Below are 14892 nucleotides of genomic sequence, written 5' to 3' on the forward strand. Positions count from 1 at the left end.
TAACTTTCTTGTTTTAAAGTTTCCAACAGCACATTTTCAAACCGTTATATAATATGTTCTGTGCAAAAATTTTCTATTTAAAATCTATGATATAACCAGAATGCAATGTGGGCCTTGCTTTTCAATGGGCTCTCTATTCGGCCCAGTAACTCACTCGTCAGAGACGAACTCAGCGATACGACGGTCGACGGCCATGGCTTTGTCGAAGCTTTGCGATTGCAACCAGCGATGAGCGATGGCAGCTACTCTGTAATCTGTATGACCTTTAGTCACTAATTTCATTTCTTTTATGTTATACTAATAAAACCAGATAAAGCTACTGCTTTTGACACTAAACTAAAAACAATTCTAGCACAAAAATATTGCTCTTGGCTTCTGAATGCAAGAATGTCCCCCAAAATACCATACTTGTTCTTTACTTGGTTGTGCTGTACTGCTGTGCATTTTTACATTTCTACATTCGATTTTTCTTTTTTGCGAACAAGCAAAAAGGATTGAGCGTCAATATAGATTTCTACACTTGAATTTCTCCTCTGAAGAAACGCTATCTGGACTTCTTGAGATGTATTGTGTCAGTACCCAAAATGACAATGCCTGCAGGGTTCCAGAAACTTATACTCGACAAAGGAGGGTATTTTCCCCGCGATGTGTCTTCTGGCTGCCTCGAAAGCTCTTCGTGCTTCCAAGATCCCTCCTCTCATCATAGGAGAGCATTCGCCCATCGCCAAATGGTTCTTGCCAGAGAAGTTGGCTGTATCCAGCGTAATGCACTTGAGCGATGGTGCATTCTCAAGAATGTGAGTTGTTAGCTCAATCATGCTCTTTGTAGAATTGAAGCCGGTGATCGTCACATTCTGGAGGTTGGCATGTCCGTCGTGCAGAATTCGCCTCAAATCCGTAGGTTCTCCATCAAGAATCGAATCATGCCTTTCGAACTGCTGCTCTACCTGCATAGGAATAGTAGTAGTTACTCATTAAAACTTGGTCACATACTCCTCATCAAGTACAGTCACTAATAATGATTATAGAAGCTTAAAATATTTTATCATGAGAAAAGCCCAAACTGAATTGCTGCTGTTGGCTTGTGAAGCACCACAGATGTTCTCTATTTGGTTGTCTTACTAGTGCGTATTTAAGTACTAAACTATTTCTACTATCTATTATATATTGTGAGAAACTATATTAAAAATATCTACAACGAACTATACCGAATTAATTATCCTGCCAAATTTGCTAAGAGTAGAAGCCCCCAAAGGCCCAAACTGCAAGCATTAACTGAACTTTTATGATTTGCGGTATGCAACATTGAGAAAGTGGCATACGTGCAAGATGAAAGTCTCCAAGGCAGGGGAAGCATCCAAGAAAGAAACCAGAGAAAAGAAATCATAGCTGGGAAGTGAGGCAAATAATTCTTTAAGATAAATCTCCAAGAACTTGAGGTGGAGGAACTTGCTGGGCACCACTGGCGTACTGGTCATCTGAAAGAGAAGAAGAAGAGATGCCTCAGGAATTTTAGTCGTGTTTCATGTGCACGTGTGACATGCATATCACCAGCATGTAATTAATTGTAGTTATAAAGCAACTGGATGGCACAAAGAAAACAATAATGCATACCTCATTAGGAGATGACACGACAAGTGATTCAATATTTGGCAAAATGGATGGAAGCTTGGTACGAGCATAACAGACGGTGTCGGCTTCATTGTAACCCATCAGACGTATGTCCTTGACCTGCAGTGGATCTCCAAGAGAGATTTTAACTCCAACATCCCCATAGATAAAAGTGGAGAGTTTGGGAGCATCTATCTCTATCACTTGTAGCATTTGACATTTTGTAACCTCGAGGTACTTGAGCTGTTGCATCAGGCAAGGTACCTTAAACTGGACTATATCACTGCATTCAGAAATTACCAATCGCTCCAAAGAGAATGAATTGGAAAGGAACTGCCCTAACTCCTCCCCACAAATATCGACTTTACATAGATGCAAGCTTGTCAAGCTTATGTTGCAACCAAGAGTCACCGTAGGATGAAAAGCACAGGAGGAGAGGAAAAGTGACTGAATTGTCCATCCCTCTGCCTTATTGGATAGAACGGAACATGGGAAGTTGTATTCTGTCCGTTTTTTCAATGAAAGACATCTCCAAGGAGAGTTCTTCGATCCCAGGTTTGATAACGGTTACAAACCATTTGTCAAGAACAGCTGCACTTATATTCGGACAGGCGAACAGTTGAAGTTTAAGCACTTTCACCCCAATGCCAGAATGGCTCTTAATAATATGGTCAATTTTACTGACAGCATAGCTTTCCATGTCATCCAAACTGAGTTTTCTCTTAATCAAACCTATCGTTTTGTTATTTAATATAAGGATTGGATAGCGTCTCCAGCAACGTAGAAATCCATGTGACACACAAGCAGCACGAGCAGCATCTTTCAATGGCATAAGAGAATATACATGATGCAAGATGTCCTGGAAAAAAACATGTTTGAGATACAAAATCAACACTCATCAGGACATTTAACCAAACTTGGAACAGATAGAAGAACCAGCTGCTTAGTATCTATATTTAAACTGTACTAGTGGATAGTGGCCACTACTAAATACGAACCAAATGGTTAATTGCCATTTGGCTACTAAACACCAACTCTGGTGATTTTATATAAAGAGTACTAGAATCCACTATCAACATCGGGCATTATTGTGATCATTTTGTGCTATATGCTACAACTAGGGCCCTTTGAATCACTGCACCTAACCATACCAGCTAGGTGGACACCTAGTGCTCCTTAAATTGCATTGTTATGATCAAAAGGAGAATCCATAAGTTTCTGTGCCAAGAACAAGCGAGACAAAGAAATTGTATTTAATCAAACAAAAAAAATTTGTGTATGTCAATAACTTGGACACACTTCTCACATACACAACTAACTTTTACAATCTCTTATCCATTACCATGTGTGAATTTGCCCCAAAAAGCCATGCACTTGTTACTTGTTAGTGGCAAATATGAGAGGTTGCAAAAATTATGGTACATATGAAAAGTGTGCATTCACTAATCTCTACTATTGGGTAGTGGCATAAACATTTTTTTCTCCTTTTCATTATGATATCCTAGTGAGTGTAGTTTTGTGATTTTTCCTCTAGAAGCTTCACTTCATTTCCTTTCTCATCTACTATACATATACATTGGTGGAATGGGCCCTATTGGGCTGAAATACACACGCCTACACTCAACACTCCCCCTCAAGATGGGCGATAAATATCTATCATGCCCATCTTGCTACACGAAGAAGTGCACTCTCTAGCACCTAATGCCTTCGTTAAACTATCAGCTACTTGTTCACCAGAGTTTACAAAGCCTAAGTTTAAGGTTCCCTCATCCATTCTCTCTTTAATAAAGAAGCGATCTATTTCCACATGCTTCGTTCGATCATGCTGGACTGGATTGTTAGCAATATTTATGGCTGATTTGTTGTCACACCACAACTTCATGGAAGTGCTTGTCGACAGCTTCAATTCAGCCAAAAGATTTTTCAACCATAACAATTCACTCAAGCTCATCGACATTGACCTGTATTCCGCCTCAGCAGTCGAGCGAGACACAACTGATTGTTTCTTGCTCCTCCAAGATACCAAATTGCCACCAATAAATACACAGTAGCCTGATGTTGACCTCATATCATCAAGACAACTGCCCCAATCTGCATCACAATATCCCTCCACATCTAGGTGTCCATTCTTCTTGAACCATATGCCTTTACCTGGGCTTGCCTTCAAATATCTCAAAATTCTATACACAACATCCATGTGACCACTTCTAGGATCATGCATGTATCGGCTCACCACACTCACAGCATAAGTTATATCAGGTCTTGTGTGACACAAATATATCAACCTTCCCACAAGTCTTTGATATCTCTCTTTATTAACTGGATCTCCAGATTCAGCACATAACTTATGATTTTGTTCAATTGGTGTAGAAGCTGGCCGACATCCAAGCATACCTGTATCACTGAGCAGATCCAATACATACTTTCGCTGTGAAAGAACTATTCCTCAAGGAGATCTTGCAATTTCAATACCCAAAAAATATTTTAATTGGCCCAGATCTTTGACCTCAAACTCCTTGCTTAGATTTTGTTTCAACCTAGATATCTCCAAGCAATCATCTCCAGTGATAATCATGTCATCAACATACACAACAAGAATAGTTTTAAGACCTCTATTATGGCGATAGAAAACTGTGTGGTCTCCATTGCACTGTTTATAACCCATACCACACATTGCACGTCTAAAGCGATCAAACCATGCTCTTGGTGATTGTTTAAGGCCATATAAAGATTTTTTCAGTCTCAACACTTTACCTTCAGTTTGTGAGGTAGCAAATCCAGGTGGAATTTCCATATACACCTCCTCTTGAAGATCTCCATGTAAGAATGCATTCTTGACATCTAACTGATGCAATGGCCAATCAAAATTAGCTGCACAAGAGATAAGAGTTCTTACCGTGCTCATCTTTGCTACTGGTGCAAAAGTTTCATCATAATCAATTCCATATGTTTGACTATATCCCTTAGCCACAAGCCTTGCCTTGTATCTTTCCACATTTCCATCAGGATTTTGCTTTACTGTATAAACCCATTTACAGTTAACCACTTTCTTCCCTTTAGGGAATGGTACAAGGTCCCATGTTTTGTTCTTTTCAAGAGCCTCTAGCTCCTCTAGCATAGCTTGATGCCACCTTGGGTCTTGCTTTTTTTCCCTCCAATCATTTGGAATTTCCACTGAATTTAGTGATGTCACAAAGGCCTTATATGTGGATGACAAAGAAGCATAAGAGACATAATTGGCTATGTTATTCTCATCATCATTCACACCTTGAGCTTCAAAACCATACTTTTGTGGAGGTTTACCTGCATTGCTTCTTACCCCCTTTCTTATAGCAATAGGAAGATTAGTTTCTTCTCCCCCTGTTTCAAACTCCTCTCCTTCCGTATCCGATGAAATCTGTATAGTATCACACTGATCAGATGGTTTATCACCTACTTCAGCAACAATTGAAGATTGTTGCTGCTCCATCCCATCCATAGGAGACTCATGTTGCCCTATTGTTTGCGCCTCCAAAGACCTTGTTTTCCTCCTAGTATAAACTTGTAGATTTTCTTCTTCACATGGCCTTCTCCAATTTTGCTCATGAATGGGTTCACTAACAGGATATGGGATTGAGCCAACCACAAATTTCATGCTTCTTGATTATGTGTCTTCTTCAGTACCTGATGATCCATTCTCCCCCTCTTGTCCATCCTCATCAATAATTGGATTGTCAAGATCAACAAACAAGGAACTCAAATCTGTTCTTTCTCCATAGAACGGAACAGACTCTCTAAAAGTAACATCCATACTAACAAAAGTTCGCCGCTCAGATGGACTCCAACATTTATATCCCTTTTGCCCAGAAGAGTAACCTATAAAAATACACTTGACGGCTCGAGGATCCAATTTTCCAACGGATGGTCTATGATCTCTGACAAAACAAGTACACCCAAACACTTTTGGAGGAACAATGAATTCATTCTTCCCAAACACCATTTCATATGGAGTCTTCATCCCAAGTATTCGTGATGGCATGCGATTGATGAGATATGTTGCTGTCATGACTGCCTCACTCCATAGAAACTTTGGTACATTCATCGTATACATGAGTGAACGAGTTACCTCCAGAATATGTCGATTTTTCCTCTCAGCTACTCCGTTCTGTGGAGGTGTGTCAGCACAAGAAGTTTGATGTACTATTCCTTCTGCTGAGAGAAAACTCCTAAATTCATCATTCACATATTCTCCCCCATTATCGCTCCTAATAACTTTAACACAAGTGTTTAATTGATTCCTAACCCAAGCATAGAAATTCTTGAAACATTTCAATACTTCACTCTTGTGTCTCATGAGATATATCCAAGTCATTCGTGAGTGGCAATCAATAAAGGTGACAAAGTACTTTGCTCCACTTACCGAAGCAATAGGAGAAGTCCATACATCAGAGTGAACCAACACAAATGGCAAAATGCTTCGAAGTCCTCTGCTTATGTATGTGGTTCGTGTATGTTTTCCATACTCGCATGCATCACACATTAATTTGCTTTTGTCCACCTTACTCATCTCATCAGGAAATACCTTAGACATAGTATCAAAGGACATATGTCCCAATTGACAATGTTTTAGAATCAATTTAGCCTCCTCTTCACTTGTGCTAGCTAACAAAGCACTACATAGTGCTTTGTCCGTCCCTCTTCTATCCAGATACCACAACCCATTATGCCTAACGCCGGTTCCAAGCTTTCTTCCAGTTCTTCTCTCCTCAATTAGACAATTCTCTCGGTCAATAGTAATTCGACAATCCATATGATCAACCAACGAGCTTACGGATACTAGGTTAACAGGAAAAGAGGGAGCATATAAAACTGACGACAATGTAATTGATGGAGTACATTTGACTGTTCCCACTCCCCTCACATGTCGTAAAGTTCCGTCGGCAGTTTGAATTGTTTCTTTAAATGATGACTGAAATGGAGTATATGATGTAAACTCACTCGACATTCCTGTAACATGTCTAGATGCTCCGGAGTCTAATATCCAAGTTGAGTTAGGTACCTGCATAGGATGTGCGAGATTAACAAAGTTGCCAAGCACTGTTGTTTTCTCCTTCACTTTCTGAATTCTTCCCCTTATTTCTTCAACTTCTTCAGCCAATTTCTCAAGTATTTGCTCAATTCCTTGAATTTCCCCCATGGCAGATCAACCAAATCTTCTAGGATACTAGCCAAATCAATTAATAGGAGTAACAACACTACTCCTCAGTTTCTCACCAAAAACAGAACAGCAGCAGTAGCACTACTTCCTCCCAGCAGCACTACTTTTCAGTTTCCCCCAAATCAGCACAACAGCAGCAGCAAGCCAAGCTCTCGTACACAGTTTCTTCCCCAAATCAGAACAACAGCAACAGCAAACCAAGCTTCCACTTCACCTCCAAATCCTCACCTTCTCAAGTAGCAGCAGCACCAGCAACAGCACCACCAAAGTCACCACCACTGGAACGGACAACAATAGCCAATAGCACCAAATCCTTCTCTGTTGATCCTACATCCAACAGCTGCGCGTCTCTCAGCCGCTGTGCTCCCTACAGCTTGTGCTGCACCAAATCCTTGCGCAGCTCAACCAGCGAGCGTGCGCCCTGCTCCTCCTTCACGCTGCTCGCGTCGAGAACCTCTGCAGCAGCCGTCGCCGCCTCCGCCGTCGACACTGCCGCTCCGCCTCCGCTGTCCGACGTCGCCGCTCCGCCTCAGCTGTCGACGTCGCCGCAGAACCGCTCTGGTCACAGCGCCGCCGCCGACTAGGGTTCGCGTCGGCGAGGTCGCCGGTGACCCAGCTCTGATACCATGTAGTTTTGTGATTTTTCCTCTAGAAGCTTCACTTCATTTCCTTTCTCATCTACTATACATATACATTGGTGGAATGGGCCCTATTGGGCTGAAATACACACGCCTACACTCAACAGTGAGTATTAATGAATCAACATGAGCAAACCACATGGCTGCACAGGAAGATCAGTAATAGTTCACCCAACTCAGATAAGACGATGACTAGTTTAAATCAACCGGATAAAAGGATGTGTGGTGCAAAGAAATGCAGTTTGTTCTGCTAGTAGTACTGTAAAGGTTGTAACAATGATAATTCAGGATCATTGAGTGGTAGATAGTTTGCCCAAACATTGTTGATTTGTTGTTTAAATATGTGTTCACCACCAAATTCCTACAATCAATCCCTCGAGGAAAAATAAATCCTACGATCCAAGCACACGAAGACATAGAAGTTTCAACGATAGTAATCAAAACATTCTTAGCAATCCATACCTCTGGAAGTTTATCGAGCGGGAGTTCTCGCATTATGCCAGTAGAAATATCACCTCGTCGCGGTGGTGCGTCAATTATTTTTGCAGATGTGCCCAATTCGTCTGGAGATAAAAACCAACTATTAGATTCCGAATTTGATAATGTAATTCAGACAAGAACTGCTAATTTGAACAAACCAAAATAAAGGTTAATTTTTCCACGAACGCACAAAAGGATTGCACGTCAATATATTAGAAGAATAGAGTTTTTGTTACACGACGCACTCAGCCAGATCGGCCTATGCCAAGGAAGGAAGAAAAACAAAGATAAAAAAAACAAGGAAGGAAAGGAAAAAAGAACTCGATACAACGGTAACTCTACTCCAAACAGCGGGAGAGGGCAGAGCCACTCTACGCTCCCAACAATTCCCCAAAGGAAGCGACGGCCGCTAACGACCACAGCCGGCCCTCCGAAAGGATGGACTCTAGAACCACTAAGACCGAAGAGAGCACAGAGTCAAAGACCCTGGAGTTACGTTAAAATAAAGAGTAAATTTCACAAAACTACACGTTTTGTGGTCCAAGTTGCAGAAAACTACACACACTTTGACATTTGGCACTTAAGTACATATATTTTGATAGTGTAGTTTCACAAAACTACACTATCAATGAATGAATTCACACGCGAGATGATGTGGCTGTTCCACCTAGGACAAGGACGTGGCATCGTGGGACAAGCTGGACTTCTATGCGCATGGCCCACTAAAACTGCTGCAACTAAATATACGCACATATGTGCCTTCCAATCTGTCACGCCCCGAACTAGCCCCGACCGGAACTAGCCCGTGACGCTCCAAATTAACCTGTTAATCGATACCAGTCCCAGGATACAGTGCTGGTATCACAGGAAGACAGAATATCACAGCAACAGAGGTCTCTTTATTATAGAGTAGAGGTACAGTCATGTTGGGCTGCGAACAGATCCCGAGCTCACAACTGCATTACAAAAGGGAAACGGAAGCCAGGACTTGGACCAAACATCACAGGCGCGACTTGGGAACTAGGCCGAAACCCTAAAACTCATCGTAGCCGGCTTGCTCCTGGAAGAACTCCTCATCAGCAGGATCCGCTTAGCTGATCCCATCAGCTGCAGATTTTTCAAACATCGAACTCCTTTCCCCAACAGCAATTTCACAAGCAGTAGTCAAACAAAACTACGCTAGGAATCACCTCACATCCGCCCATGACCGTGGGCACGGCTGTTCGAACAGTTTGTTAACCTCTGCAGAGGGGGTACACTTTACCCACACGACATTACTAACCCGGATCACCCAGCCCGTGGGGATCAACCACGTCGGGAGACCTCCAAGCTTTCATGACAAGGCATTTCCAAAGCCGACACAGGTTTACCATATGCCGACGAGAGGGGTCCCAGACCAACAACAGGTTAGGTCCTAGACCATACTGTGCCAGGAAGCCTAGGGGTCCTCCCTGACACCACCCCGGCAAATCCACAAGTCTCTCGGCATCAAGGCTCCCCTGATAAGCTAGTTACTCAGCCAGGGGTGTCCCATTCCACCCATGTGGTCGTACTTGCCTTATGTTTGGATGAAATTCCAAGGAATCGGTCCTTAAGTGCGAGAGTGGGAAACCGTACACCCGGTATGTTCCCCGGTCCGCGGTTTTGGAAATTCATTTAGTTCGCAAGCACCGACCCAGGTGTCGGGTTTTCCAAGTATTTTGTAAAACCCAAGTTTTACCCAAGTTGTTATTCAGATATTAAGTTTGAAGGCGTCCGTCGATACTCGCACAGGGTGCACGAATATCGAGACGCAACTAGATGGTTACAAGGGTTCATGATATAACAATTAACGAAGGAAGGGTCAAATGCAACAAATTAGGTAGGTCCGCCAATCTGCCTTGCAGACGAGACAACAGATTAAGTGCGATCCTAACAATGCATAATATTTTTCAAGCAACATAATTAAATTTCAAATACAGGCTCAAGATGTTCAAAGGTGGCTTGCCTTGCTCGAGATCTGGAGCTTGATCCTCGAAATCCTCGCACTGCGGGTCTTCGGGCTCCGAAACTACACGCGAAACGGGACAACTCAACAAACGGCGAAAATAAAGCCCTATTAATGACCTCTAAGCGTGCCATTAGATAGATCTCGAGTTTTGAGGAATTTTGGAAGTTGAACGGTGTCAAACGGATTTACGGATGGGAAGATATTGAATTTCTAAGATTATTGGATTTTTGGTCTAAAGGAAAAGGATTTAATTAAATCCTTTTTGGAAAAGAAAAAGAAAAGAAAAGAAAAGAGGGAGGGATTATAGACTTTTCTCGGGCGGCTAGGGCGCGGCCCGAGAGAAAGGGCGGCTCGGCCGAGCTTAACGGGCCGGCCGGCCCAAGAAGGCGGCCTAGAGCGGCCCAAGACGCGCGCGCGCGGGAGGGAGGAGAGAGAGAGCCGGTGGACCGGGCTCACCGCGTGCGGTCCCGGGTGGGACCCGCTTGTCAGTGGCTCGGCTCACCGTGCGGAGGGAGCACGCGGCGCGGCGCTAGGGTGGGGGAAGGACTCGGTGCACGCGCGCGGTTCGCGGTGGACGCGGATGCGGCGGGCCCACGCGCAGCCTCACGGCTCGCGGTGGAACGCGCGCACGGGAGGGGCTGACCGGGGTCGGCCCGTCCCGACCTCGGCTGAGCTGGTGCCGACGTGGCGCCTACGTGGCTCCCACGCGGGCCGGCGGGAGGTAGACGACGACGCCGGCCGGAACGGACGGTGGTCGACAGCGGCGAGCGGCGGAGCGAACCACGGCGATACAGGCAAAAGCGAGCACACCGGGTGGTTGCACGTGACGAGGGGAGACGAGCCAACGGTTCGGATTCGCCGGAGGGAGCTTGACGGCGGCGAATCGCGGCGGCGGCAACCGGCGGCGGGAAAAGGGGAAAACGGCGACGAGGTCACGAGGGGCCAATTCCCGGCGGCGAGAGCATCTACGCGGCTACGGGAATCCGATGCTAGCGTCGGATTGGGCGGAACTACGCCGAGCGAGGCCGGCGACGAGCGGCGCTTCCGAGCTCGGGCGGCGACGGCGGCGAGCACACGGCGAGCGACGGCAACGGTCGGGGCGGCGCCGGCTAGCTACGGGGAGGCTACTCGTGCTACCACCGAAAACTAAGGGGGGAAGATGGAGCGAGGAGGAAGAACGGAGGGAGGCACTACCGTGCGGGTCGGGGCGCAGTGACGAGAGGCCGACGGCGCGGGAGTAATCTCTCCGGCCTCGGGCCGAGGAAGAGGAAGAAGAGGACGCGCCCGAAGTCCCCTTCCGCGTCCTAGTGCGCACCGGCTCCTCCGGCACACACGCGACGGCGGCGGTCGGCGAGAGGGACGGCAATGGCGCGGGCGAGAAATAGGGAAGATTGGGAGGGGAAAAGAGGAAGGGAGGGCGCCTGGGTTTAAAGGGGGCGGCAATGTCGGTTTGGAAACCGACTTTGGGCGGTCAAGGCGCGAGCTGGCGCTCGGCGCTTGCGGCCAAAACGGCGACAGAGGCGGATGACGCCGGCGAGGAAGAGGAAAAGGAAAAAGAGGGAGAGAAAGGGGGCTTGCCCCTTGCCGCTTTGGGAAAAAGGGAGGAGGGAGCGGGAGCGTCGCGGCAGAGGGAGGAGGGCTCGGCCTCCGTCCCTTGGCGGCTTGCGCGCGGAGTGGCGGGGCCGAGGCGATGACGACGGCGATGACGGCGGGGCGGTTTGGAGCGGCGCGACGACACGGGCGACAGGCGCGGGCTGGCGCGGTAGAGGGTGACGGCGGCGGCGACCAGGCGGTCGGCCACTCGGCACGCGCGCGCGGGATACAACGGGCGGCGCGGCTGGGCACGCGCGCTGGCTCGCCGGGCCGAGCGGCTGCGCGGCTGTGGGCGCGGCAGGGTAGCGGGACCGGGCGACGCGGACGGCGCAGACGACACGGCTCGGGCGGGGAACCACGCGGGCGCGCGCGCGAACAACGGCGCGCGGGGGCCGTCTTCGCGAGCGGGGAGCTCGCCAGGGATGGGGAGAAGGAGAGCAAGGAGAAGGGGCGCTCGGCGCGGGCGACTCACGCGCACGCGCGCGCGGCGCGCGGGCGGAGCGGAGGGGGAGCGGGGAGAGGGAGAGAGAGAGGGAGAGCCGGGGAGGGAGGGAGAGATGGGCCGAGCGGGATTCGGCCCATCGACCCCGGGGGAGGCAAATTAGACTTTTGCGGAGGAATTTGATTTGGAGGGATTTGGATTTGGAATTGAACTCGACGATAGATCGGGGATTGAGATCTTGAGATGGCACGGACACTAGACAACAAGCGAAGAAACAAATTTCGCAATTAGGGTTTTTCAGAGATAATTTTCCCGCTAGGCGCCACGACGGAACGGGCGCTACACAATCCCAGCACGATATGTTACCAAGGATTTTATTCTGTGACTTGTTTTCTGGTCAGTGATCACCTTTCTATATGGTTGTTTTGAGTTTATTGTTCTTGCACTATTTGTTGAGCTGGTTATTAAGAATACTTGTTGATCAAACTAGATGTGTGAACATGTCTAATGGAGCATTATACCATTTTTATTTCATTTCAAAGTTCCATGAGTTTAGGTCTGTATTGTGCTTACCACAACTGAAGGTTGTGCTTGGTTTAGGAGCACTTTCCTGCAGACATGAAAGGAGCCACCTACTACTATCTACAGCCAAACTACTGTGCTTCTCTTGTCAAGTTCCAGTACTACAAGCTGAATGGAACAATCAATTAACTCAAGGGGTTATAGCCACAAACTTCAGACTCAGTGATCCTTTCCACTGAAGCGTAATTTATCTACCTGAAATTAAGTACAATAGTGGACTGACTGTAAAATTTAGAATACTAGTTCCCTGTCCTCCCCTTATAGCTCCCATGTTTTGTACTACTTTCATTTCAGAGGCATTAGAAACCTCCATATTTGATGAATTAACTGTTTTTTTTAACAAAATCAATCAACAGTGAGGCAAAAAACTACAAACCTATGTGAAATTTCAGTTGGAACTTGCTCATTCACACTAGATTTTTTAGAAAACTCACTATGAAATGGGCACCTGATTGATTCCTTGGACCAAAAAAAAAGAACCAAACTATACCTGTTAGTAGCAGAATGGCAGAGCCACCATAGTACTGGAATGAGACACAAGGGGCCGCAGTACTCGAAGAGGCATGTAGCCAGCGAGTTGCCTGCTAACTCCAGATCTCGAGCATAGCATGTATTGGAGAGAGATGACCAGAGGATGGTGAGGGGCCGCCGGGAGAGATGATGAGGCCTAGCGAGGAACCTCGTGGCGCGGCGGCGAGGGGATAGCAGTGAGAGGAAAGGCGCTGGCTTGTGGCTGACATGACGACGAGATGCAGGCCGAAGGCGGTGAGAGCTACACGATATTGTTCGGTGGTCGTCGATGGGCGGAAATATGGAACGGCCGTCCGCGCCGGCGCTGACAAGCATAGGAGGTCATGCAAAAAATTAATAGCATAGGATGCCACGTCCTCGTTTAGGTGGAACAGCCATGTCATCTCACGGTGGATTTATTCATTGATAGTGTGGTTTTATAAAACAACACTACCGAAATATATGTACTTAAATGCCAAGTATCAAAGTGTGTAGTTTTCTGCAACATAGACCACAAAACGTATAGTTTTGTGAAATTTACTCTAAAATAAAGTTAATATTTGAGCTTAGACCAGACGAGAGTTAACAATTGCCTTCTGTTTAGATAGCACCTTAAGAAAAAAAAAGTGTAGTTTAGGTGAAGAACCAACCAGGTTATTAAAAAAAAAGAGTTGTTTTTTTTTCAACCGCCGCCCCTCCATTAAAAAGGCGTCTCACCCAGGAAAAAAAAGGAACAGATTTTTCTTCTTCAGACATATGAAATGAACCCTAGAAACAGCGGAATCAACAATCTCTGTATAGGAATTAGATCAAAGACTTGAGGACGGGGAAGCATACTTATTTGAAGTTCATGGAGAAGCTGCATCGTCCTGCACTTGATGGCACGAGTCTCCATGGTTCCACCCGATCTCTTCCGCTTGCCGTTCATATACTCCACCGGCAAAAAAAAAAATGCCTCTTGTAGTGTTGAGAATCAAAATCCAGAGGCGCTCTGTTTGATTCTCTTCTTCTCTTGCCTCCCGAGTTCAGATTTTGAAGGAGTTAGCGGTTAATTTGGCATCCTGCGTTCGAATCGGAAACCGACTCGAGAGACGGAGCAATCGGGAGAGGCAAAACTGAAAAAAAAGAAGGCGAAAAATATCAACATGGAAAACGAATAAGAAACTATAGGCCGAAATAATTAAATCGAAAAAAAACTGATTAGGGAACAAAAAGAAAATCACCTACCTGTAGCCCGCCTTGGCATCCGAGATCGGCGGCGCCGGAGCTCGGTTCTGCGCTCGTCAGGGGATGCTCGTTGTCCGGTGGATAACGACGGCGAGCGGCGGCGAGGCAATGAGGGGAGGTGGGAGTGGGACTGTGGGAGGGACAGACACCTCTCCCTGCTGAATTTTTCACATTTTGATCCTTTTAGAAAAAAATATTTTATAAATAGATCTCAAAAAGTTTTTTAAAGATGAAAAAGTTTTTTTAAGGACCAAAAAGAGAATAAGGGTATGTTTGGTTTCCTACCATACTAAAATATTGGTACTACCAAATTTTTTGTGCTATTGGTATATTTTGATAGTAAATCAAACATTAATAAAGGCCTGTTCACTTTGATACCAAAAAAACCTTACCAAATTTTGGCAATGCCAAAAATTTGGTATAGTTGCTAAAATTTTGGCATGATTTCTTATATAGTTACAAAAATTTGGCAGCAAACTAAATGTAGCCACTTTTTTGACAATTTTATCAAAACTTGGTAATATTGAAAATGTCATCAAAGTGAAGAGGCCTAAAAATATACTATTCAAAGTGCCAAACAATTTGATAGCACATATTTTAGCTTCAAACCAAAATGGCCTTA

At 45.7% G+C, this 14892-nt stretch overlaps 1 non-coding gene across 1 annotated transcript; it reads right to left on the bottom strand.

Moving 5' to 3' along the window:
• Nucleotides 1-388: 388 nt before the first annotated feature.
• On the bottom strand, nt 389-14417 carry LOC4337072 (putative F-box/FBD/LRR-repeat protein At5g56810). Its single transcript, XR_010741155.1, has 6 exons — nt 14267-14417; nt 13881-14158; nt 7909-8009; nt 1615-2470; nt 1323-1478; nt 389-947 (listed from the first exon to the last, which is right to left on the bottom strand). It is a non-coding gene; the product is annotated as a putative F-box/FBD/LRR-repeat protein At5g56810 (transcript).
• Between the last annotated feature and the right edge of the window lie 475 nt (nt 14418-14892).

This window comes from Oryza sativa, chromosome 4 (assembly GCF_034140825.1).
Source record: "Oryza sativa Japonica Group chromosome 4, ASM3414082v1".
In the NCBI taxonomy this organism is placed as follows: Eukaryota; Viridiplantae; Streptophyta; class Magnoliopsida; order Poales; family Poaceae; genus Oryza; species Oryza sativa.